This window comes from Jaculus jaculus, chromosome 16 (genome assembly GCF_020740685.1).
Source record: "Jaculus jaculus isolate mJacJac1 chromosome 16, mJacJac1.mat.Y.cur, whole genome shotgun sequence".
Classification (NCBI taxonomy): domain Eukaryota; kingdom Metazoa; phylum Chordata; class Mammalia; order Rodentia; family Dipodidae; genus Jaculus; species Jaculus jaculus.
In genome coordinates, this window is record NC_059117.1 from 36175435 (window position 1) to 36202873 (window position 27439).

The 27439-nt window shown below is 42.8% G+C and overlaps 1 protein-coding gene and 1 non-coding gene across 3 annotated transcripts in view; both read right to left on the reverse strand.

Moving 5' to 3' along the window:
* The window catches only part of Igf2bp3 (insulin like growth factor 2 mRNA binding protein 3), a 180993-nt gene that overhangs the window by 96634 nt on the left and 56920 nt on the right, over nt 1-27439 (reverse strand). The gene's annotated exons all lie outside the window — the stretch shown is intronic.
* LOC123455442 lies at nt 21221-21357 on the reverse strand. Its single transcript, XR_006633915.1, has one exon. It is a non-coding gene; the product is annotated as a small nucleolar RNA SNORA2/SNORA34 family (small nucleolar RNA).

Consider the following 27439-nt stretch of genomic DNA (forward strand, 5'->3'; position numbering starts at 1 on the left):
TGTGAGACCCTACGTTGGGGGTGGGGGGAGAATTAAAGGAACAAAGTGACTTTTGCCAGACAGGTATACAAAAAGCTCCAGAATGAAAAGATATGAGGTGGCAGAAGTAAAGATCATTCACAATCGGACATGAGAATTTCAGCCAAAAGCAAGCTTCCTTACAGAAGCTGATTAGCTCAGAATGCAAATACTACTGTGAGTAAGGCACCTGTGTCATTTGCTAAAGGTACTATCTTGCTAACCCTTCCCACAGTCAGGAAAAAGGCTCTTAAGATAAGTGCCCCCATTAAGATGAGGAGGAAGCTACCCTCAAGGTCCTCGCTTTTCTTCCTGGGAATTGCTAATGTTCAAACAGGGAAACCTTACCTCCTCTGCCTTGTAATTTATGAAACTGTCTCCAGATTTCCATGGACAACATATAAGGCCTAGGAAACAGGCTTGTGACTGATTGGCTGAGGGGTCTTGTGGAATTCAGAAACTCTGACGTGGGTAAGTTATGAAAGCTGCTTCTCACAACAGATTTCCCTCAAGCACACAGCAGGCATTCAAACTCAATACTGGTTTATAAAAAGAGACAGAAAAGAGCTGGGTGTGGTGGCATATGCCTTTAATCCCAGTACTCGGAAGGCAGAGGTAAGAGGATCACTATAAATTCAAGGTCACCCCGAGACTACATAGTGAATTCCAGGGTCAGCCTGGGCTAGAGTGAGACCCTACCTCGAACCTCCCCCCCACCTTAAAAAAAAGATAGAGGCCTGGAGAGATGGCTTAGCGGTTAAGCGCTTGCCTCTGAAGCCTAAGGACCCCGGTTCGAGGCTCGACTCCTCAGGACCCACGTTAGCCAGATGCACAAGGGGGCGCACGCATCTAGAGTTTGTTTAAAAAGAAAAAAAAAAAAAAAGACAGAAAGGTTGGGCATTGTGCTGCACAGGTGTGACCCCACTACTCCAGAGGCTGAAGCTGGAGGGTCAATGAGAGGTTGAAGCTAGCCTGAGTGATACAGAGACACTGTTTTAAAATACAGTAAGAACAGGGGCTGGGGATATGTCTCAGTGGTTGAGGCACTGACCTATAAAGCCTAATGATTCATTACCCCGTACCCACATAAAGCTAGATGCAGAAGGTGGCACATGCACCTGCAGTTCATTTGCAGCAGCTGTAGGCCCTGGTGTGTCCATATTCATTCCCCCTCTCTCTCCCTCCCTCCTGTCTGCGCTTATAAATAAATAAATAAATATATTTAAAATAATAATACTAACCAGTAATAATAATAACAAAGCTGGATGAGAAGGAGCTAGACTCAAGGGCTCGGGGAAGGACATTCACCCCAAGAAAGCACTGTGCTCTCAGCTGGCTGTGATCAAGCCTGGGATGAAGAGCTCCTGCTGATGTCTGACTGCAGCAGCCTTGTCCTGCGTGTTTTCAAAGGTATCAGCTGAGACCTGGCCTTCCCCCAACCAACATGGGCCTCCATCCACAAGGCAGCCCACAGGAACACTACACCCTGTACCGAGCGCAGAGAGGAGTCTCACTTCTTTAGCTACATCCTATCTCCCTAATTAAGCTTCTTACTCTCGGGATTTTGGCCCTACTACTATGTGACATTTAAGTGCTAGCTACACTGCAGTCCTACTGTTACTGTGGTACAGAGTAACAGTCCCAAATATATTTACCTCCTCTTCCCTGAAACCAGCAAGTATCACTCAAAAAAAAAAAAAAAAAAATCACACAGAAGGGGCTTTGCAGGTGTGATTAAGGAAACAGAGGTGGGGAAATCATACATCTTAGTGAGCTTAATGTGATGAGCATGGGTATTCTTTATAACTGTTAGCAAAGTCAGAAGACAGCGACAAAAGAAACAAAACTGGGGGCAGTAAACTCTGAAGATGGAGAGACTATAAGCTAAGAAGACAGGCAGCCACAAGAATTTGGAAAGACAGGAAGATCCTCTTCTACAGCACCCAACCAGGAGAATGTAGGGTCCTGGTTCCAGATTATACCAGGCTAGTGGAAATCTGTGACACTACCATGGAGAGGTAACACACCTTCTCTATGCTTCCAGTTCCTTTTGAATTGCTTTAAAGTCATCCCACCTATCCCTAAATATGAGGGGATACAGACAGATTGGTGAAACAAGAATAAAATGATCATCATCTTTAAAGCTGGACTCATGGGAGATCATTAGACTTTTCTCTACATATATGTTTGGAAATTTCAAAATAGAGCATAAAAAGTCCCTTAAATTCCAAAGAAGATTCCACATTTCTACATCATACCTCACTAAAGCCACATGATTCCGTTTTTGTGCCAACAATAGAAACAAGATGTCGTTTCTTTAGTACCAGCAGTTCAGACGGGCAGTTGGTGGTAAAAAGGGGCACATAACAGAATAAGTGTGAGTTGGCAAACTTGGTCCAGGTGCATCTGAGAAGCACACAAGAGTTAAGCATGGAAGAAACACCTGCCTTTCCTCTATTCCATTTCTCTGAGATCACAGGAAAATCAGTGTGGGAAATTCTCCACTCTATGAGATTCTGCTGATCTTTCGCAGGTCAAAGTTTATCAAACCGAGTGTCACAGGTGGCCTGCCCCACTCCTGCAGAGTACAGCTTCTCCACAGCACAGCACCACTGTGCCACACCAACACCACAATCAAAGGACTCCCCGACAAAGGCTGGCCAGGCTTGTAAAGCAAATCACGCAATGAAATTGTAACTGTCACTGTATTTGAAACATACATTTTTTTAAAAATACCACAATGGACTGAATATTCAGCTGCTCTAAAATTCTAATGTCGAAATCCTATTTATCAACATAATAGAATTAGAGAAGGTGGGGATTTGGGGGGTGGGTGATTCAGTCGTTAGGGCACAGCCTCATACTTGGATTGGTACCTTTAAAAAGACCCCAGATAACTTCATCACTTTTGCCAAGGGGACTTAGAACTGACAGCTTCATGAACCAGGAGTGGCCCTCACTAGACTGTCAATCTGCTGGCCCTTGCACCATAACCTTCCCAGTCACCAGAATTATCAACAATAAATTGTTCTTGAGTCACCTAGTCTGTACTAATTGGTACAGCAACTTGCATACAAAAAATACCTAAGACCAACACACTTCCACTGTATATGAGAACAACGTCAAAAGCCAGCTCATGGTATCCCTGAGACTAACCACAAATACTTAACACAAGCACCCGACATTACAGAGAATGACCGTGGGTGGCCCATGACTTAAAACTGGGCATGGTGGCGATTACCTGTAATCCCAGCACTCAGGAGGTAGAGGCAAGAAGAACAGAAGTTCAAGGTCATCCTCAGCTACATAGCAAGGCCAGCCTGAGTTACATGAGACCTTGCCTCAAAAACAAAATGAAGACATGATTTCATGTTTTTTATTTGTTTTTGTTTTTTGAGGTAGGATATCTCTCTAGCTCAGGCTGACCTGGAATTCACTATTATAGTCTCAGGGTGGCCTCGAACTCACAACGATCCTTCTATCTCTGCCTCCTGAGTGCTGGGATGAAAGGCATGCGCCATAACACCTGGCCTAAAACCATGATTTTAAGCCACAGTTGAAAGAAAAGTCATTAAAAGGGAAGAAGTGGCTGGAGAGATGGCTCAGCAGTTGCCTGCAAACCCTAAGTACCCACCCAAGTTCAATTCTCCAGTACCCACATAACACCAGGTGTTCAAGGTGACACTCTAACTCTGCCTCTGTTGCTCTCGAATAAATATTTTTTAAAAGGGAAGGAAAGCCAGGTATGGCAGCACACGCCTTTAATCCCAGCACTCAGGAGGTAGAGGTAGGAGGATTGCTATGAGTTCAAGGCCACTCTGAGACTACATAGAGAGTTCCAGGTCAGCCTGGGCTACAGCGAGACCCTACCTCAAAAAAAAAAAAAAAAAAGGAAGAACAACCTTGTCAAAAAGGGAAGGACTGGGCAGGAGAGATGGCTTAGCAGTTAAGTGCTTGCCTGTGAAGCCTAAAAACCCCCGATTCAAGGCTCGATTCTCCAGGACCCAAGTTAGCCAGATGCACAAGGGGTCGCATGCATCTGGAGTTCATTTGCAGTGGCTGGAAGCCCTGGCACACCCATTCTCTCTCTCTCTCTCTCTCTCTCTCTCTCTCTCTCTCTCAAATAAATAAATAAATAATTTTTTTAAAAAGGGAAGGACTGGCAGGATGACTCAAATCTATAGCCCCAGCACTTGAGAAGGGAGGCATGAGGACTGCTGTGGGTTTGAAGTCCACATGACCTATGAATGATTTCCAGATCAGCCTGAGCTAAGATGAGACATTGAGGGAAGGAGGAAAAGAGGACGAGAAGGGAAGATGGGAAAAGAAAGAAGAGTAAAAGAAAAAGAGAGGGTACTGAGGATGTAGCTCAGTGGTAAAACACTTGCCTAGGATGCATGAAGCCACAATACCATAAAAACCAAACAAGACAAACCACATTAGTTTTACTACTGATATAGAGGTAACCAAAAGTTAGGAAATGACATCACTTGCATTTAAGGTTCAGTCCCAATGGGAGTCACGTGCTCCCTGCAGCAGGGCCTGTCTTATCCATGCAGACACAGGAGAATCCACGGCAAGTCCCTGGCTGTTTTCACCATCAGCACAGACCACAGAAGACTTTGGTCCAGGGCTCTCTTCACTCCTGCCATGTTATTGCAATGTCTTTGACTAACAAGACTTACAGTATGAAAAACACACAGCATGAAGACTTCTCAAATTCTGGTTTCAAAAGGCATTGCTTTCCTATGGGTCTAAATGCATGTTTTAAATATACAGAGTGTGTGTGTGTAGTATATTTAAACATATACATAAAAGAGGAAACAAAAACCCACAAATTATGCCTTTAAAAAAACACTGCAAATTTTTATCACAAATAAAGGAGTCCTAATGGCAAGGGAGGTTAAGTTCATGTCCATCCTCAAATATTACTTTATATAAAATATGACTGTATTATTTACGATAAAGAAGGTAAGCTGACCATTGTGTCATACAACTGTAGTTCCAGCTGCTAAAAAACCTGAGGCGGGGGGCTGGAGAGATGGCTTAGTGGTTAAAGTACTTACTTGTGAAGCCTAAGAACCCAGGTTCAATTCCCCAGAACCCACATAAGCCAGGTGCACATAATGGCACATGCATGCGGAGTTCATTTGCAGTGGCTGGAGGCCCTGGCGTGCCCATTCTCTCTTTCTCTATCTGCCTCTTTCTCTCTCTCAAATAAATAAATAAAAATTTCTGAGGAAGGAAAACCACTTAAACCTAGGAGTCTGGGGCCACCTTGGACAACAAAGTAAGAGTCCCATGTCATGACAACAAAACCGAAGATGAGAGAGCAAGAGAGACAGTCAGAGGAAGTGTTAGAAGTAAAACATGAGAAGCTGAGGGAAAAGAGGACTGAAATTTTCAAAGAGGAACAATTTTCAGAAGCCGGTCTTCTGCATGACTACAGGGGAAGGGAGATGACATTAGATCATATGAAAGCTCAGGAGCAAGATCAAGCATTTAGAAATTTCACAGAAGACAGGGATTTTATGTTTGCTAAATCTAATTTTAAAAAAATCAGGGCTTGAGCTGAGTATGGTGGTGCACACCTTTAATCCCAGCACTAGAGAGGTAGGAGGATCGCCGTGAGTTCCAGGCCATCCTGAGACTACATAGTGAATTCCAGGTCAGCCTGAACTAGAATGAACCCGACCTCGGGAAAAAAAAATAGGGCTTGTCATCTTGAGTTTAAGTTTTCATTCATTTTTCTAGTAATTTATTCTTGATATTCTACAAGAAGTCAGTGATTGCTTAGAAATTTAAAAAATTAACTGGCTGAGCATGGTGGCACACACCTTTAATTCCAGCACTAGGGAGGCACAGGTAGGAGGATCGTTGTGAGAGTAAGGCCTGACTGAGACACACAGCGAATTCCAGGTCACCCTAGGCTAGAACCCTGTTTCAGGGGGGTGGGGGCGGGGAAAAGATTAACTCATCTTTCACCATTGCTGGGAAAGAGGAAAAGAAAGACCTAGAGCATGACTTCTTAAAGTGGGGGATCATGATGCCGTAGGTCATGCACCTGAATGTGGGGGTTGCAAAAGCACTGTCAGGAGTGACAGGTTTCTAAATGTACAATTCATTACACAAAGGTGTAATGAATCTGAGGTGTTCTGTCAGCCTTCATCCATGCTTCATCCATGCTGCGTCAGGTGACTTCACTGCAGCCTTGGTTAAAAACATACATCAACCGGTGCACTTTGCACAATGTCTGCCATCACGCCATGTAACAGCAGTAAATGGTGTCTGAAACATGCTGGCTCAGATTCAAAACTATTGTATGTTATCACTTGCAATTTTTTATTGTACATAGAGCTTTCTCCTTTTATAGAATCATAATTGTTTAATTACAGGAAACGAAACCTTTTAATATTTTCTATCATTCCTCAGCATATCAGAATCAAATCAGTGTATCTTTGCAATGTATTATATTAGAACATTTGATTCTAAAATCTGTTAATCTGGGCTGGAGAGATGGCTTAGTGGTTAAGACACTTGCCTGTGAAGCATAAGATGCCAAATTCAACTCACCGAAACTCATGCAAGCCAAATGCACAAGGTAGTGCACACATCTGGAGTTCGTTTGTGGTGGACAGAGGACCTGGCTTGCCCATTCTCTCTCTCTCTAATAAATAAAAATTTTAAATTAAAAAATAAAATAAGGGCTGGAGAGATGGTTCAGGGGGTGAAGGTGTTTGTTTGCCAAGCCTAACGACCTGAGTTCAATTCCCCAGTACCCACATAAGCCAGATGCACAGAGTGGTGCCTGCATCTGGAGTTTGTTTGCAATAGCTGGAGGCCCTGGTGCGCCCATACACACACACACACACACACACACACACACTCTCTCTCTCTCTCTCAATCTACCTGCAAAAAAGTAAATAAAATATATATTTTTTAAAGCCAGGCATAAGTCTGGCGTAGTGGCACATGCCTTTAATCCCAGCACTAAAGAAGCAGAGGTAAGAGAATTGCCTCAAGTTTGAGGACACCCTGAGAAAACAGAGTGAGTTCCAGGTCAGCCTAGACTAGAGTGAGACCCTACCTTGATATCCCCCCTCCCCCGCAAAAAAAAAAAAAAAGTGGAGAAGATGGCATGCCTCTGGAGCTCATTTGCCATGACAAGAGGTCCTGCCTGCCCATACTCACTATGTTTTTAAAAATAAAATAGCCAGGCGTGGTGGCACACACCTTTAATCACAGCACTCACGAGGCTGAGGTAGGAGAATCGCAGTGAGTTGGAGGCCACCCTGAGACTACAGAGTGAATTCCAGGTCAGCCTGAGCTAGAGTGAAAAACCCTACCTTAAAAAAACAAAAACAAATGAAATGAAATGAAATAAAGAGCTGGGCATGGTGGCATGTGCCTTTAATCCCAGCACTTGGGAGGCAGAGGTAGGAAGATCGCAGTGAGTTCAAGGCCACCCTGAGACTACATAGTGAATTCCAGGTCAGCCTGGACTACAGTGAGACCCTACCTTGAAAGACTAAAATAAATAAATAAAATAAAAATCTACTGTTTTGAGTTTCTTTCTCGAGCCTCAAAAAATCGTATTGCCAAGTATGGTTGTCCATGCCTTTAAACCCAGAATTCCAGAAGCCAAGATTCAAGTCAGCCAGTATTAGTAAAACCCTGCTTCAAAAAAAAAAGGGGGGGGGCTGGAGAGATGGCTTAGCAGCTAAGGCGCTTGCCTGCAAAGCTGAAGGACCTCGATTCAATTCCCCAGTACCCACGTAAGCCAGATGTGCAAGGTGGCGCATGCATCTGGAGTTCATCTGCTGTAGTTGGAAGCCCTAGCACACACCCATTCTCATTCTCTCTCTCTCTCTCTCTTTCTTACCCTCTCTCAAATAAACAAAAATTCAAAAAAGGGGGGGGGGACTGGAGAGATGGCAGGCACTTGCCTGTGAAGCATAAGGACTCAGGTTCAATTTCCCAGGACCCACGCAAGCCAGATGCAAAAGGTTGCACATGCGTCTGGAGTTTGTTAGCAGTGGCTGAAGGCCCTGGGGTGACTATTTTCTCCCCCTCTCTCTCTGGCTCTTTCTCTCTCTCAAATGAATGACTGCATGAATGAATAAATAAATAAATAATATTTAAATATATATATATATACCCAACAATTCACAGCAGATATAAATAACCTATATCCATTAACATCTCCTGAAAAAAGAAATCAGGATAAACTGGTTAGTGATATCAAAAAAAAAGGAAAATGAAAAGCTGTAGACGAGGCTGCTTTAAACATTTTTCCATCAGTAGGCAGAGGCTCTCATGAAGTAAGACATGCCGTGAACAAACCATTTGTGGAGTTTGATGTTTCAGGGACCAACTGAGCTGAAGAAAAAAAAAAAAAACATTCCATATCATCAGTCCTCCTGATGATAAGGAATGGAGAAAGTACTCAATAGGTATCTGTTATCACTAAAAAAGCATTAACTGAAGTTTGGTTTGGGATTATAGCAGTACTGCCAACAATTTCTTAAATGGTTCTATGGATGCTTCTGCCATTGGATTGCATATTCATTCAAGGTAACAATAAAATCATAATATCAACCAGATCTGAATGAAGAGCATTCCAAATACATTCCATAGTATCAAATATTCAGCTAAAACTTATCTATACCCTATAGCTGTACCCTTTTCCACTATAGCATATATAATTTAGTGAAATCATATATTTAAATATTTGTAGTTTTTAGACATCCCCAAACCACAGCATACATTCTTCTACGACTTAGTTCTTTATGTGAAAATAAATAAACATATTCATCTGAGTGGTATGCAAATTTTCTCATCTTTAATAAAAGGTACTATTATATGTAATTGAAGAATTGCTTTAAAATGAATATGATTTTTCATTTTTCCCAAGCAGGGTAGGGGTGACCTGGACTCACTCTGTAGGTCCCAGGCTGACCTCGAAGAACTCCATGGCAAACCCACTACCTCTGCCTCCTGACTGCTGGGACTTAAAGGCATGTGTCACTAGGCCCAGCCATCTTTACAGTCTAGTATCATTAAATGTATGTTTATGTGTATGCTTACTTATGTAACTAAACACTCGGGGTTATACAATGTTCTTTGGTAATAAGGGGTGGCGAACAAGCTTCAATTGCAGGACACTGAGAACTCAAGCTAGAGCTGAGCTGGAAGCCTTCTTGCTGCTGACTAGCTGTAAGTGCTAGAAAGTGCTATGCAGGCTGCTGAGGAGAAAAATCATCAACCATCTTAATCAGAGGTGGATTCAGCAAGCTACACAACTGGCCAGCCAGTTGTCCCCACTAGTATAATAGTTGCATTTCTGTTACAAAGGAAACTAACTGCTCCCTGATTGGATTTGAGGCCTCTTCCACAGGAGGAGATTCATGCCTGGTTCTGTAAACCTAGTTAAAAGCCTATGGCTATAGGGTGCAATGGTGCACGCCTTTAACCCCAGTATTTGGGAGGCAGAGGTAGGAGCATCGCCATGAGTTTGAGGCCACCCTGAGACTACATGGTGAATTTCAGGCCAGTCTGGGCTAGAGCAAGATCCTACCTTGAAAAACCTAAATTAATTAATTAATTAAAATAAAGAGCCTGGGCTAGAGATATGGCTTAGTGGTTAAGGCACTTGCTGACAAAGCCAAAGGACCCAGGTTCAACCTATGCAAAGCCAGATGCACAAGGTGGCACACGTGTCTGGAATGCATTTGCAGTGGCTGGAGGCCCTGACATGCCCATTCTCTCTCTAATAAACACACACACACACACACACACACACACACACACACACACACACACAAATATATATATATATGTATATGTATATGTATATGCCCATAGCTGGTCCCTTAGTGGGGAGCTACTACTGTTACTCAGCTAAACAGGTATATAATGCCCCCAAATTGCCTTCTAAATATTTTTGTTATGCTTCTCCTTTCAAATGGCGGTGACCACTGGGGAGGCTCAAAACTCATCATCAAAGTGCTGAGAAACCCCATAGACTCTTGTTTTATTAAAATTGAGTTTGCAGCTTCAGCCACTGGCAGGCACACTCCTGCTTTGGGGTCAGGGCGCTGGAATCTGAAAAGTTATGGAGTAGAGTTTGAACTCTGTCCCTACTTGCTTGCTCTGGCTGTTTGCTGACTGTTTTTGTGGTTTCTCTCTGCTTGGATCTCTGAAAGGGAGCCAGTTTCTTCTGCCATTGATGGAACTTCCCCAGGATCTATAAGGATGAAATAAGCCCCTTCGTCTCATAAACTGTCTGCATGGAAGTTTGCCCCAACCTATTCTCAACCTAACTGAGACTACTGTATTGTGTTCTGCTTACCATCACTATAGAAAAAAAATCACTTAATCACTTAAAAGCTCGGAGGGGCCCCCAGGACATTCTGGTGTTAGCTCTGGTATTGGTCATTTTAGCTATGGCTCAGCACTAACTACTACTTCATTATTCCTTACATTCTAGTCATAGCTTTCCTTTTCTGTTTTATTTTTTGAAACTGTAGTATATTTTGAACATCATAAAATTTACTATCTTGCTTTTCACTGTAAAATTCAATGGTACTGAATATATTCACTTGTGCTACCATCCATCTTCAGGAGTTTGTGTCACACAAAACTGAGATTATAAACCTGTTAAACAATAACTCCAACTGCTTCCTGACAAGCGCCACTCTGCTTTCTGTCTCTGATCTGATTATGCATTGTGAGTCTTTGGAGAATTGATGATTCAGGTCTGTCTCTATGATCTGATTATGCATTTGTATGCCTGCTTTGCAGAAATGATCATTCAGATCTGTCTCAGTTACTTTCTTATTGGTGGGACAAAAAAACCTGACCACAAGGAAGTTAGGGAAGGAAAGAGTTGACTTCAGCGTATAGTTCTGGAGAGAGGAATCTATTAAGGGGGCGGGGGGGCGGGGGACAGGCACTGCACCTGTGGCCTGGCTAGAACACCTCCAGACCTACTACCTGGGACACATTTCCACCAACAAGGCTCCACCTCCTAAAGGTCCACAACCTGCCCAAAGAGCATTACCAACTGGGTATTAAGTAGGCAAACACCTGAGTCTATGGGGAGATTTTATTTTATATGCAAATCACCACAAAGTCCTTCAACTGTTTTTTATTTAAATGTTATTTATTTATTTAAGAAAGAGGTAGCAAAAGTGGGTACACAAGACCTCTTGCTGCTGCAAACGCTGCTTTTCATATATCTGGCTTTACTGGGGTGTTGAACCAAACTACCAAGCTTTGCAAGCAAGTGCCTTTAACCACTGAGCCATCTCCCCAGCCCTTTGTCCATTTTCCAATTCAGTTACTGTTTTCTTGCTATTGTTCCTTGTGACTGTTGGATATTGATATACAAACACTGGATATCAGACACAATTTAATATGGTCTCAGTTACTTCTGTTGCCAATCCGGAACACAGAACAGATGAGAGGAGACACCAGGAGTCTAGGATGCAGGGCCAGTAACCTATGCCCAAGTACTTATGTAGTTAAGTATTTATACTAGTAACTTCCCTTTTATGTCTCCTGTTGGTATTATTAGAACATTATAATAGTCTTGAGTTTGTATTTTTCTATGAATTTCATTTCAGCATTGTATCTAGGAAGCTACCTAGGAGGAAAGCATAGATCTGAATAGCAGCACATTGATGAAACTAATGTTGAAAGACATAAATGGAAACTTGGAAGAGATATCACAAATCATCCTTATTTCCAAGCCCACATAAGGTTTACAATGCAGTGGAACAAAGAGGGGTCAGCTTGACTGGTTTGAATCTCAACAGCCACTGTTAGCTGCAAAACATGTCAAGTTTCCGCAGTTGTCAGGTAAGTGGAGATAACCCTTACTTCCTTCCACCATCCGGGGTTGGCTGAAAGAATCATTTAGAACCACCCAGAGAGATGTACATGTTTTCCTCTTCACAACCACAGAAATACTAGTAAATTCTTCAGACTTTCAAAGGCATACACATAAGAACTAAGAGTAAATAAGGAGCTAAAAGGGAGAACAAAATGGATGAGCAGGGCTAGAGAGATGGCTCAGCAATAAAAGGCAGTTGCTTGCAAAGCCTAACAACCTGGGCTTGACTCCCCAGCACCCATGTAAAGCCACATGCACAAGTGGCATATGTGTTTGCAGTTCATTTGCAGTGGCAGGAGGCCCTGTCATGCACACACACACACACACACACACTCTCCCTCTCCCCCCACCCCCCGTGTATATGTGTGTGTGTGTGTGTGTGTGTGTGTGAGTGTGTGTGTGTGTGTGTTAATAAAAACATTTTTTGAAGCGTTTTTGCTGTTTTCAATAATCTTATAAAAACATTTTTTAGTCAGGTATGGTGGCACATGCCTTTAATCCCAGCACCCCAGAGGCAGAGGTAGGAGGATTACCATGAGTTTGAGGCCACCCTGAGACTACTAAGAGAATTCCAGGTCTATCTGGACTAGAGTGAAACCCTACCTTGACAAAACAAAAACAACAACAACAACAAAAAAAAAAAAATTAGAACTAAATCGGGGGTAGTGGGTTAGGGGGGTGATGGTGCACACCTTTAATACCAACCTTTGGGAGGCAGTGGTAGGAAGATTGTGGAGTTCAAAACCACCCTGAGAGTACATTGTGAATTCCAGGTAAGCCTGGGCTAAACAGATGGTTAAGACACTTGCCTGTGAAGCTTAAGGACCCGGGTTTGACTACTGGATACCCATGTAAGCCAGATGCACATGGTGGCACATGTGTCTAGAGTTCATTTGCAGTGGCTGGAAGCCCTGGCGTGTCCATTTTCCCTCTATAACTGTCTGCCTCTTTCCTTTTTTTTGTTTGTTTTTTGTTTTTCGAGGTAGTCTCACTCTAGCCCAGGCTGACCTGGAAATCACTATGGAGTCTCAGGGTGGCCTCAAACTCACGGCGATCCTCCTACCTCTGCGCCTCCTGAGGGCTGGAATTAAAGGCATGTGCCACCATGCCCCACTTGTCTGCCTCTTTCTTTATCAAATACATAAATATAAAATATTTTTTAAAATAATTTTTAAATAGATGAACAATGGACAAATCAAATACAGGCCTTATGGGAAAAAAGAGAACAGAGGCTGGGGAAATGGCTCAGCTGTTAAAGATACTTACAAAGTCTACTGATGCAGATTCAATTCCAGATACATAATGTAGCACGTGTCTGGAGTTTGTTAACAGTGTCAAGAGGCCCTGGTGCACCCATTTTCTGTCTTTCTCTCATGCAAATAAATAACTAAAATATTAAGATATAATATAATATAAAAGGAGATGGAAAGATGGCTTAGCGGTTAAGGTGCTTGCCTGTGAAGCCTAAGGACCCAGGTTCGATTCTCCAAGACCCATGTTAGCCAGCTGCACATCGTGGGGCATGCATTTGGAGTTTGTCCACAGTGGCTAGAGGCCCTGGTGTGTCCATTCTCTCTCTCTCCCTCCGTCCCTCTGTTTCTAATAAATAAATAAAAACAATAAGATTTTTTTAAATATTTTACTTATTTGAAAAAGAGGCAGATAGAGACAGAGAGAGAGAAAATGGATGTGCCAGAGCCGTCAACCACTGCAGACAACCTCCAAATGCATGTGCCACTGGGTGCATCTGGCTTTATATGGGTACTGGGGAATTGAACCTTGGTCCTTTGGCTTTGCAGGAAAGTGCCTTAACCACTAAGCCACTTCTCTAATCCCCCCTCCAAAAAAATTTTTTTCTAATGACAGAAAAGAAGAGGGCTAGAAAGATAGCTTAACACAGTTAAGGGTCTTACTGGCCAAGCCAAAGAACCCAAGTTTGATTCCTCAATACTCACATAAAACCAGATGCACAAGGTGATGCATGCATCTGGAGTTTGGTTGCAATGGCTAGAAGCCCTGGCTTGTCCATTCTCTTTCTACCTTTCTCTCTCTCAAATAAACAAATAATAATTAAAAGGAAACAAAAAAAGAACTGGGATTATCATATTCAGTACCATCTACCACAATAAACTGATTAAACAATTTTAATCTCTTTCATAAACTTATGAACACATGTAGGATAGGATTATACGCACAAAACACTACCAGACCAAGGAAGAATCCAACAAGATGACCTCATAAATCCGTCTGTATTGGGGTTGATGGCGTTCTAAAAGGCATCACACACTCTCAGTTCAGCCAGCACTATACTAATACTTCCTTTTGTCTCCCAGACAGGAAGCAAAAACTAAAGAACCTAGAGAATTAATTAGTGTATAAGATCCCAGACATGACAGATCAAAGCCTTCGCAATCTCACTTGTAAAAGGAAGTAGGCCACTCAGCAAGGCAAAAACCAACAAAGGGGGAAACGACCTTAGTACTAAGGCAAACCTTGTCTTTCAGGTTGCAGGTGCTCAGTCAGAAGTAGGATTAAGGGCTGGGGCGATTGCTTAAAGGTTAAGGCACTTGCCAGAGAATCCTAAGGACCCAGGTTCAACTCTCCAGATCCCATGTAAGCCAGATATACAAAGTGGCACATGCATCTGGAGTGTTTGCAGTGGCTAGTGGCCCTGGTGTACCTTTCTCTCTCTCTCTCTCTTTCTTTGTGTCTCAAATAAAAATAATTTAAAAAAATTAAAAAACCCTACCTGGGGATTTTGCCCTCTTCCCCTATATTAACTACATATATTTTAATTCTTATATCAGGTGGGAAGCAATTTAAAAAAAAAAAGCAGGGATGGAGAGATGGCTTAGTGGTTAAGGTGCATGTCTGAGAAGCCTAAGGACTCAGGTTCGATTCTCCAGGTCCAACATAAGCCAGATGTACATGGTGGCGCATGCGTCTGGAGCTCATTTGCAGTGACTAGAGGCCCTGGCAAGCCCATTCTCCCTCTCTTTCTTTCCCCATCTCTGTGTCTCAAATAAATAAATTTTTTTTTTTTTTAAAAAAAGGTAGAAGCAATAGGATCAGGAATTCAGCTACAAAATGAGTTGGAAGCCAACCTGAACTACCTAAGATCCTATCTAAAAAAATTAAAACAAGGGGACTGGAGAGTTAGCTTAGCAGTTAAGGCATTTGCCCACAAAGCCAAAAGACCCCAGTTCTACTCTCCAGAACCCACGTAAGCCAGATTCACAAGGGGGTGCCTGCATCTAGAGTTCGTTTGCAGTAGCTGGAGGCCCTGGAAAGCCTGTTCTAATTCTCTCTCTCAAATAAATAAAATATATTGTAAACAAAAATATATAAAATACATAATAAAAAGAACACCAGGTGAAGGTTTTCTTTTTAAAATACACGGAAAATAATATACATCACATGCATATCTCATGTGGAATCACAGGGATACCTCTTATGGTAGTTTCATTCAGGTGTCCCCCATAAACTTATGTGTTCAGTACGTCCTCAGCAATGGAAATTTGATAATTGGAGTCTCCTGGAGGTAATATATTGTTGGGGGCAGGCTTATGCATATTATAGACAGCTTCCCTTGCCAGTGTTTGGCACACTCTCCTGCTACTGTTGTCCACCTGATGTTGGCCAGAAGGTGATGTCCACCCTCTGCTCATGCCATTGCTTTCCCCTGCCATCATGGAGTTTCCCCTCAAGTCTGTAAGCCAAAATAAATCCTTCCCTTCCATAAGCTGCTCTTGATTGAGTGTTTCTGCCAGCAATTTGAATTTGACTGCAACACCTCTAAATACATGTTTTGGACAGCTAAAGCCTTCCATAAGCTTTAACTTCAACAAAGGTTACCTGTAAAAGTAAACTTTAAAGCCAACTGCTTATGAATAAATAGTATTCTGTCCTTGGGAAATAAGACTCAGCCTGCCCTGTTGAAAATTTAGAAGGACTAAAAACTATATTTAGGGAGATGAACTCTAGTACCAGGTGCTGGATCCAAACAAAACCGAAGAGGCCCACTCCCACTGAAAGTCTTTACAAAACTGAGCAGAAGCAGAAGCAGGAACATGAAAGCTGACGGGTGAGTGGAAGTAGACTAAGGGGAGGGTTTGAGGTGATTTAAGTGATCTGCCCACTTTCTCCTCTGATGCATCCCAGTCTGGATTGGGGGCAGTATAAAACTTACTAAGGATTAATGGACAGCTCTCTGGAGGAGCCTTGTAGTCCTTGCTTGAGTAAAGGATGTATTCTCAGAAGGTATGATGGAGGGAAGAAGCATGGCAAGGGTTCCAAGTCAAAAGATTGAATCCTACTACTGTCTATCACTCCAACATGGGAAGTGTACTGTCAAGCGAAGTGACTAAGGTCCTGGATTTTCTGGCTAGAGAGCTAAAAGGGGACCCCAGGGACACTAAAGTACTACCAAGATCAGGGAAAGGGAGGAGCTCACAAAGTCACTAGTGTTTCCCCCAGGGAATTCTGAACCCACGCAGCACAGATAAGATTCCGAAGACTTATCATGGGGTAGCTTGTTGCCTACATCTCACACTGGCCACCACCAGGTGGTGCACACACGAGACAGGTCCATAGCACGCTCTGAACGTGGGCAACGGAACCATAACCGACACAAGGCTGGTTGCAACTTGCAATGTGAACCCAGTGCAGCAGAGTGCAGCCAAAAACAAAATCATCAGCCTTCTCTACAGGATTTAAACAAGACCCAAGAGTCTTATAGTAGTCAAGATGTCCAAGTTACCATCCAAACTTACTGCCATACAAAACGGGGAAAATTTTTTTTTTGTTTTTTTTTTTTGTTTTTTGTTTTTCGAGGTAGGGTCTCACTCTGGTCCAGGCTGACCTGGAATTAACTCTGTAGTCTCAGGGTGGCCTTGAACTCATGGCGAGCCTCCTACCTCTGCCTCCCGAGTGCTGGGATTAAAGGCATGCACCACCTTGCCTGGCTTAAAACGGGGAAAATCTTAATGCATAGAGAAACATGATGCAGATGCCAAGGTGGGAAATTATCTGACACTTTAAAGAAGTCATTTATAAAATTAAAAATAAAAAGCTCCATAGTTCCCAGAGGACCGCATACAACAGGAAATTGTCACTGCCTACGACAGATCAACAGCAACTACGCCATCTGAACAAGTCAGAAAACAGACTGAGAAAAATATAAAAATGCTCAGAGTTGTTATCAAAAGACCTAATGTTATGTTATTGGTACACTATTAAAGAAAGGAAAATTTTGTTTAAAAATGCAAAATGAGGGCTGGAAAAATGGCTTAGAGGTTAAGGCACTTGCCTGCAAACAAAGCCAAAGGACCCAGGTTCAATTCCCTCAAACCCATGTAAGCCAGATGCACAAGGGGGCGCACACATCTGGAGTTCGTTTGCAGTGGCTGGAGGCCCTGGTGCACCCATTTTCTCTCTCTCTCTCTTGTTCTCTCCCCGCCCCCGTTTCTCTCTCTCAAATTATTAAAATATTTTTAAATGCATAAGGGCTGGAGGGATGGCTTAGCAGATTAGGTGTTTACCTGCAAAGCCAAAGGACCCAGGTTCAATTCCCCAGGACCCAGGTTAGCCAGATGCACAAGTAGGTGTATATGCCTGGAGTTCGTTTGCAGCGGCTAGAGGCCCCAGTGCACCCATATTCATTCATTAATTCTCTCTCTCTCTTTCTCTGCCAAATAAATAAATATTTTTAAAATACAAAACAAAAAATTATAGAAATTATACCTAAGAATTTTCCTAATTCACAGAAGATAGATCTACCAATTCAAAATGTACTGTATACCCTAAGCAAGGGAACCCCCAAAACCTATCTCTATACACATTGTCACTAACTGGTGCCAAAGACAATGGAACATCTTAAAAGTGACATTGCCAGCTGGGCTTGGTGGCACACGCCTTTAATCCCAGCACTTGGGAGGCAGAGGTAGGAGGATCGCCATGAGTTTGAGACCACCCTGAGACTACATAGTGAATTCCAGGTCAACCTGGACTAGAGTGAGACCCTACCTCAAAAAACCTAAAAATAAAAAATAAAATAAAAGTGACATTGCCAACAGAGCAAGGCTTCTCAGCTGGAAACTCTGATGGCCCTGAAAGGTTACCTGGCAAAGTCTTTATCTGTTCTATACGTCTGTGTGTGTCCACGTAGAGGTTACAGGTGTCAGCCCTCACCTTCCACCTTCTTGAGGCAGGGTTCTTTGCTGTTTATAGCTGTTTGTACCAGGCTAGCTGGCAGGCAAGCTTCCGAAAACCTCACCCTGGGCACGCAGGAGAGATGCTCATGTTACCACATGCAGCGTTAGATGGGTTCTGGGGATCATACTCAGGTCTTCATACTTCCACAGCAAGGCCTTTTACCTACGGAACCATTTCCTCAACCTCCCCCATGGGGGTCATTTTTAGTGGTTTCACCTTGGGGAAGCAGAGACTGACTAGCATCTAGTGGGTAGAGGCTGGGGATGTTCCTGATAAGCCCGAAAACCACTATGCTCTGTCTTTAACGAACATCAATTATTGCATTTTATGGATAATATATGGTAATAAAATATTTAAAAAATTAAAACTGATAGAAGAAAACAATGCAATGTATCAAAAACAACTTAGAAGGGCTGAAGAGATAGCTTAATGGTTAAGGCATTTGTAGCAGCTGGAGACCCTGGTGTGCCCATTCTCTCTGCCTCTTTCTCTCACACAAATAAAAATTATAAAAGTAAAATTAAAATAAAATAAACAGCTTAGAAGCTCAGCATGGTGGCACACATCTTTAATCCCTATACTAGGGAAGCAAAGGTAGGAGGATTATCATGAGTTACAGGCCACCCTGAGACTATCTACTGAATTCCAGGTCAGCCTGGACTTGACTGAGACCCTGCCTCAAAAACCAACACAACAAAGCCAGGAGTGGTGGCTCACGCCTTTAATCCCAGCACTCGGAAGGCAGAGGAAGGAGGATTGCCATGACTTCAAGGCTACCCTGAGAAGACAGAGTGAATTCCAGGTCAGCCTGGGCTAAAGTGAGACCCTACCTCAAAAATAAAATAAAATAATAAAGCCTAAAAAAATTACATACTCATATCAATCATATCAAACTATGCAGGAAAAAGTACTCGAAACAATGCAACATTCACTAATCATATAGACTGTCAGCAAATGAGAACTGTAAGACAGTATCTTCAATCTGAAGAAGAACCTACATAACAGCTCACTGCTGACACTTCACTCAATAGTGAAAGACTCGATATTTTGTTATAAAGACCGAGAAAAGAGGAAGGATGCTGACTTTCATCAGCGTCCTAGGTATTTAAAGGCAAGAAAAAGCATACAAAGCTGAGTGTGATGGTGCACACACAATTCCAGCACTCAGGAGGCTCTGAGTTTGAGGGCAGCTTGGGCTCAATGTGAGAGCATGTCTTAAATACACAAACAATTAGGAACAATCAAATGAACAATCAAAAACCAAGCTTTAAGGGCTAGAAAGATGGCTCCTCAGGTAACAGTACATGCTTGAAACCAAGGCTAAAAAAAAAAAAGAGCTGGGCCAAGCATGGTGGCCCATGCCTTTAATCCCAGGAGAGGTACGAGGATCACCAGGAGTTCGAGGCCACCCTGAGACCACATAGCAAATTCCAGGTCAATCTGGAGTGAAACACTACCTCAAGAAACCAAAAAAAAAAAAAAAGTACTGGGAGGTGGCTTGATGGTTAAAGGCATTTGTTTGCAAATGCCTGATGGCCTGGGTTCAATTCCCCATTACCCATGGTAAAGCCAGTGGTGCAAGTATATGGCAGTCACGTGCAGGTCAAGAAACCCTGACTAACCTATACGCATACACACACACGCACACAGGTGCAAAGATAGATAGATAGATAGATAGATAGATAGATAGATAGATAGATAGATAGATAGATAGATAGAGATAGAGAGATATAGAGATATAAATATAGATTGATATATGTATGTATGTATGTATGTGTACACACACACATATATATACATAGTCAGATGGGTACTATTAAAAAAATAAATGCTGGTAAGGATATGAAGAAACAAACACTTAGGCAGCATTGATAGGAATGTGAAATGGTACAGCTTTTACAGAAAGGTAGTTCCTCAAAAGAAAATTAAAAATAGGGGCTCAGGATATAGCTCAGCGAAGAGTTTGTCCAGTATATCAGAGGCCTGGGATTAGATCCCTAGCACCACATATGCATGTACCCAGTGTGGCTGAGTATGGTGGCACACGCCTTTAATCCCTGCACTAAGGAGGCAAAGGTAGGAGGATTTCTGGGAGTTCAAGGCCACCCTGAGAATATTTAGTGAATCCCAGGTCAGCTTGGAATAAATACAGCAAGACCATACCTCAAAAAACAAAACAGGGTTGGAGAGATGGCTTAGAGGTTAAGACACCTGCCTGCAAAGGCAAAGCACACAGGTTCGATTCCCCAGAACACACATAAGCCAGACGCACAAGGGAGCACATGCATCTGAAGTTCATTTGCAGTGGCTAGAAGCCTTGGTGCTCTCTCTCTCTCTCTCTCTCTCTCTCTCTCTCTCGCTCTCTCTCTACCTGCCTATCTCCCCACCAGATAGATAATTTTTTAAAGTCAGTGTTAGATAATATTAATATTTAAATCAGTAAACAAGGGTAAACAATGGCTTAATAGGCCTAGTTACTTCAAGGTTAATAGATATAAAGCCCTGGTGGGCCCATGCTCTCTCTTAAATAAATAAATGATTTATAAAAATAGTGAACAGGGGTCCAGTGTGTTCGCACATGCCTCTAATCCCAGCACTCGGGAGGAAGAGATAGAAGGATAACCATGAGTTCACGGTCATCCTGAGACTAGTTAATTCCAAGTCAGCCTGGGCTATATAGAGACCCTACCTCAAATAACCAAAAGAAAGAAAGCCCAGTGATACCATCCCAAGAGGGGTATGATCTCACTGTGATAGCTATGCACTAACTTCAGGGCTCCTTGGGATAAGAGTTGATTCTAGGCCTGAAGGGCAGGAACAAAATGCACCTGAGATTTGTTGTGCCACAAAGTTAGGAAGCTAATAACTATTGTGGTAGCATAAAAAAACTGACACTAGGTTGAAGTTGCCACATTTGTCTCAGGATGTAAAACAAACATCAAGAAGAATGATTGTAATATAATACTGAGACCCAAATATATTTAAACCCATGAGCTTATAATTATGCACACAAACACACATTGGTACTTACATGAAAGGCACTAAAACATATGGGGAAAGGGGCAATTACTCTTTTTTTTGTCTCCCCCCACCCAATGTTTCTTTCTAATAAATCGACCATTACATTTCCAACTTTCTGAAATGGCCAACAGACCAAAGAAAGACATTTCTTTAGGCTCCAGTTTGAAACCAGCAGCTACAGCAAAGTGCTGGCCTTGATTCAGGGCCAATGTCCTGCCTTTTCTTATACAAACTATCTCAAATGACTGAGTAATGAAGTAACTGTTGAGGACAAGCTCCTCTTTACAAATGCATCCCAACCAGCAGTGAAGAAATGGTTGAACTCAGTAGCCTAGGCTGACCTCAAAGTAGGTCACAGCAACTTCCTGCCTCTGCCTCCCAAGGACTAGAATTACAGGCATGAACCACCCACACCAGCTTTGGGGCACGTTGGTGACAATCATGAGAAAGAGAAACCTGGCTCTGTCACAGTATTACCTCCAGCCCTCTCCAGCTCATGAACATCCTACAAAAGTGAGTTCACCTCTCTGTACTCCAGGAGCCTCATTGTCAGGGACAGGGGAATGCTGGGAAGATGAAGTACATTATGCTCAGTGATGATGATTTATTGGTCAAGTGCTCAAAGACAGGAAAATGTCAAAAAAGAAGCCACCCACCCAGATACCTAGCTTATCAGCGTGTTTAGAAGTCAAACCTGTATCCTGCAGAAGGCAAACAACCTTTAAAGGGTTAACTGTGGGGCAGAGGAGACGGCTCAGCAGTTAAAGGCATTTGCCTGCACAGACTGCTGCCCAGGGTTTAGTTCTGTACACATATACACACACATAATTTAATTTTTTTGTTTTTTATTTTTATTTATTTATTTGAGAGTGACAGAGAAAGAGGCAGATAGAGAGGGAGAATGGGCGCGCCAGGGCCTCCAGCCACTGCAAATGAACTACAGATGTGTGTGCCCTCTTGTGCATCTGGCTAACACGGGTCCTGGGGAATAGAGCCTTGAACTGGAGTCATTAGGCTTCACAGGCAAGTGCTTAACTGCTAAGCCATCTCTCCAGCCCATAAATAATTTTTTTAATATAAAGGGGAGCTGTAGAGATGGCTTAGTAGTTAAGATTGTCTTGACCCAGGTTCAACTCCCCAGAGCCCATGTAAGCCAGATGCACAAGGTGACACATGTGTCTGGAGTTCATTTGCAGGACTAGAAGCCCTGGCATGCCTGCCCATCTCTCTATATCTCTCTCTCAAATAAATAATTTAGAATATTTAGAGCCAGGCATGGTGGCACACACTTTTAATCCCAGCACTCTGGAGATGGATCACTGTGAGTTCAAGGTCACCCTGAGATTACATAGTGAATTCCAGGTCAGCCTGGGGTATAGCATAATAACCTACACCTCAAAAAAAGAAGAACTAGAGTATTAAAAAAAAAAAAATTCCAGGGCTGGAGGAATGGCTTAGCAGTTAAGGCACTTGCCTACAAAGTCAAAGGACCCAGGTTCAGTTCCCCAGGACATATATAAGCCAGATGCACAAGGTGGTACATGCATTTAGAGTTGGTTTGCAGTGGCTGAAGGCTCCATCACACCCATATTCTCCTTTCTCTCTCTCAAATGAATAAAATAAGCAACAAAAAAGAAAAAGGGGCTTAGCAGTCAAGGCACTTGCTGATTCTCCAGGTCCCACGTAAGACAGTTGCACGTGGTAGCGCATGCATCTGGAGTTTGTTTGCAGTGGCTAGAGGCCCTGGTATACCCATTCTTGCTTTCTTTCTATCTCCCTCTCTGTGTCTGTAATAAATAAATAGATAAATTATATATATGGGTTAATTGTGATGTTTTACACCATTGGCTCTCATTACTTTCTGCTTATTCACCATTAGTGTCAGTTTCACTGTTCCTACATATTTTCTTCCATTTGACTATGCTAACACGCTTCAGATCATTAGCTTTATATTGTCTATCATACTTCACCTGGCTCTGTCTCATCGGTTTTTATTTAGCACTACTTTCACATTTATCATGGACCAAACAGCATCTGGCCACAGTGCCAAACATGATCAGCATTTGGACTGAAGGATGACAGCTCCTGCCGCAAAGGGTTTCAACACCCTCCCATTCTGCACCCCTGTCTCTTACTCCAAACTCAAACCCAACACCCCTCCCATCCTCAAGACAGTCTTCCACTTCTCGGTGCATTTACCCAAGGCTGACAGCAGGGTCTCCTGAGATGACATGGATGGTGTCCCTTTGCTTCCTCCCAACCCAGACTAGATAATTTGGCATTACTATGTTCTTTCTTCTAAATAAGGATTCCTGATTTACCTTCTGCCAGAACCATACCAGGCCTTCCCAGACAAAAGGCCTCCTATATTCCATCTTTCTTCCTTTATTCAGAGACCACAAGGAAGAAAACAGTAGGCTTCCCTGAGCTTTTACCAGCCCAAGAAGTTGGTATCAATATCATGTACATTTTTCCCCCAAGGTAGGGCTTTACTCTAGCCCAGGCTGACCTGGAACTCACTATGTAGGTCTCAGGGTGGCTTCTGCCTCCCGAGTGCTGAGATTAAAGATGCGTGCCACCACACCTGGCTATCATGTACATTTCTGATGTCTCCAACTCATTCTCCTTAAGTAAACTCCTAAATTTAATACAGATGACTTGCCTCATCTCATATAAAAATGAACATGTCCTTAAATTTTCACCTTACTTAGTATAGTGTCCTGTGACATAACCGAAATACAGGCATCTTTCTATTGTCAGCCTTTCTAACCAGAAAGTAACTGTGACCTACTTGAAAGTAATTCACAGCAAGCAAGTCTCTACTGGCTTTCCCAGTGCAGTGGATTATCATACACAGAAGAATGAGCTCATGGCAACCATAAAGGAGACCAAGGCATCCTAATAATTATTCCCTAAAAGTTGGCTTCTAGGAGCTGGACTCAAAGGTAACAAGCCAGATGCTGAATAAGATGGCCTGTCACAGCTATCTGGTGGTGCTTCAGAGGCAGGCAGGCCGGCCGACAGGCCCTTGAAGGACTTCCTATAACTCCTATGTCGGAATTCTAAAACTTGCACAAGCTCATAAAGAAGCACCAAGACGACTTTTACAAGAGTAGTTGCTAGATAACTGCACCATGAGAGGAACCAAGCAGTATTTTACATTCACTTTCCACCGTGTACCCTTCATCTTTTCTTTTGTATACTGGCTGCTTGTTTTCCACGGCAAAAGCAATGACTGACCTGGGCATGCCAGGACCTGGATACAACTTGAGACTGCTTCACTTACAAAAAACCTTACTGTCAGCTGGGCATGGTGGCAAACACCTCTAATCCCAATACTTGGGAGGCAGAGGCAAGAAGATCACTTTGAATTCAAGAGCACTCTGAGACTACATAGTGAGTTCCAGGCCAGCCTAGGCTACAGCAAGACCTTACCTCAAAAGACCCCACAAGCACACACTCACACACACACACATCCCTTTCTTTCCTCCACTGTTCAGCCCAGGAGATAGTTTCTATTTCCTCAATTAATCACACCAGATAATGAACTGGAACAAAATCAGATCTACTATAGAAATTACTTCAGTTTCTTCCTCAGACATCGTCCCAACTCAATTATGTCCACGAAAAAAAAAAAAAAATCACACATTCAGGTTTTGAGGAAAGCTAAAAGACAACATAGGTTTTCTAGCAAGATTATGATTCAGTTATGCATTTCCCATTAAGTACTTTGAGGTCACATATTCAAGTCCGTGCCTCAGAAAATACACTTAGTCATTTCAGTCATGAGCAACACAGCGGCCCATTAGCATATGGAACCTCATGATGTGATGACTAACCATAGGGCAGGCTGCTTTCCCGGTGAACTCTGGAAACACTGCTTTCCACAGATCAGACCCAGGCTAGCACTTCATTCTAGGACCACTACCTTACATAGTCTCATAGGCTCAATCACTCCTGTACTTAGCAGAGATTTTGACTCTTGATCAGAGAGCAACAGTAAAACAGTAAGAGGAAATTCTCTTTAAGAAGTTTGTTCCTGGGATGGTGGGATGGCTTAGCAGTTAGGGTGGTAGCCTGCAAAGCTAAAGAACCCTGGTTCAATTCCCCAGGACCCATGTAAGCCACATGCACAAGGTTAGCACATGCTTCTGGCATTTGTTTGCAGCAGCTAAAGGCCCTGGCCCGCCCATTCTCTCCCTTTCTCTCTGCTTCTTTCTCTCTCAAATATAAATAAAAATAAAATATTTTTTTAATTAAAAAATAAAGAAGTTTGTTCCTAAAATCTTGAGATTTTATCTTCCACAACAAAACCTTTAAATTTGAGAAATGGAATTGACTTGATAAAGGGTACAGTGAAAAGAAGAGGGTCCAAATACAGTGCTCCAAGTATTCTACTCGGTTTTTAACCACACCCCTTGCTACACTGTTCACGCAAGGAGGAGCTTGCTCATGTCCCTGTCACACACTTCCCTCACTGGGCATGTCAGGATCCAGATCTGTCAGACACCAAGACCATCCCTGCAGATGAGCCACTTGAGGTCTGGTTACCCCAGATCTGCTCATCACTCAGGCAAGAAGAGTCTTCTTTTCCCTGTGCACATTCTTCATACTTGAAGAAAAGTAAGCCTTCCTGATACAGGTCCTTCAAAAAGTTAGTTCCCTCACATCTGTATGTGTGACACACATTTCCACTGTGAAATATTCAGCCAATATAGTGTCCGTAGTGTTTTATCATCATCCCAAAACACACAATAGGCAATAATGCTACCCAGAGACCCCTTTGAATCTCCTGGCGGTATACAGAATAAGGATGTATCAGTGGTATAAAACTAACATTTCAGATAGAGGTTTTACAAAACACCACATAGCACTGTGACCTCAGCGTTTGTCATGGTCCAAGATTCTGTGAAGATACCAGGGATGTCACAGAAAATGGCATATAAGGCTATTGACAAACAAGAGCAGCAGAATGGAACAGGCGGCTTCATTTCTAGGTTAGAACTTCAGCTCTCAATCCCAAATCTACTTTTTGGTGTTGTGACACTGGGGACTTTATCACACTCCCTTTCCCAGCTGGTCCCCAGGAGCTTTGGCCAGTAGAAGGCACTGAGGAAGACTGGGGGGGGGGGGTGCAAAGGTAGGGGGCTGGGGACAGGAGCAGAGGGAGACAAGGCAGGCTCTTCCCAGTCTGTTAGCTGTTCCCATAAGCTGGTTGAAAAGTCCAATGACCCAGGTTTGATTCCACAGTTCCCATATAAAGTCTAATGCACAAAGTGGGGTATGTGTTGGGAGTTCGTTTATAGCATGCATTCTCTCTATGGCTCTGTCTCTCTTCTCTCTCTCTACTTGCAAAAAAGTTAAAATACTTTTAAAAAAAATCCTCTGCTGAATGCCTTATATAGGAGCTATGACCCTGGCTGGATCTGTGAGAAGTACAAAAATTTAATGCTGTTATGGGATAAACTTGTCATTCTAACACAAAATATATACTGTGTACTTAGCACTGTTCTAAGGGCCACAGTACACATGACCCTATCTAATGCTCAAAGAAAACTAATGAAGTGGCTACTACCATTATCTCCATGTTAGAAATGAGGAATATGGGGCTAAAGAAATGGCTTAGTGGTTAAGGCACTTGTTTGCAAAGCCTGATGCTCACGTTTGATTCCCCAGTACCTACATATTGCCAGATGCACAAAGTGGGAAATATAACTGGACCATGGTCGGTAGTACACACCTTTAATCCTAGCACTCAGAAGGCTGAGGTAGGAGGATCACCATGAGTTCAAGGCCAGCCTGGACTACAGAGTGAGTTCCATCAGCCTGGGCTAGAGTGAGACCCTACTTCAAGAATACACAATAGAGGGAGGGAGGAAGAGAGGGAGGAGATGAAGCCTAGAGCCTATGTGTATATATGTTATATGCATATGGAAGCTTAAGATGGATGTTGTGTAACCTCTTCAGTTGTTCTCTACCTTACTTTTCGAGACAGAGTCTCTCATTAACCTCAGAGCTCACTGATTAAGCTTAGGGCTCCGGCTGTCTCCTCCACAGCACAGCATTTTACATGGATTCTGGGACCTAAACTCAGGTCCTCAGCAAGCACTTTATTACTGATTCTGGAACAAAGTACCTGACCAAAAGCAGCTTATGGAGGATAGGGTTTATTTTGGCTTACAGACTTGAGGGACGCTCCATGTTGGCAGGGGAAAATGTGGCATAAGTAGAAATTGGACATCACCTCCTGGCCAACATCAGGCAAACAATAGGAGGAGAGTGTGCCAAACA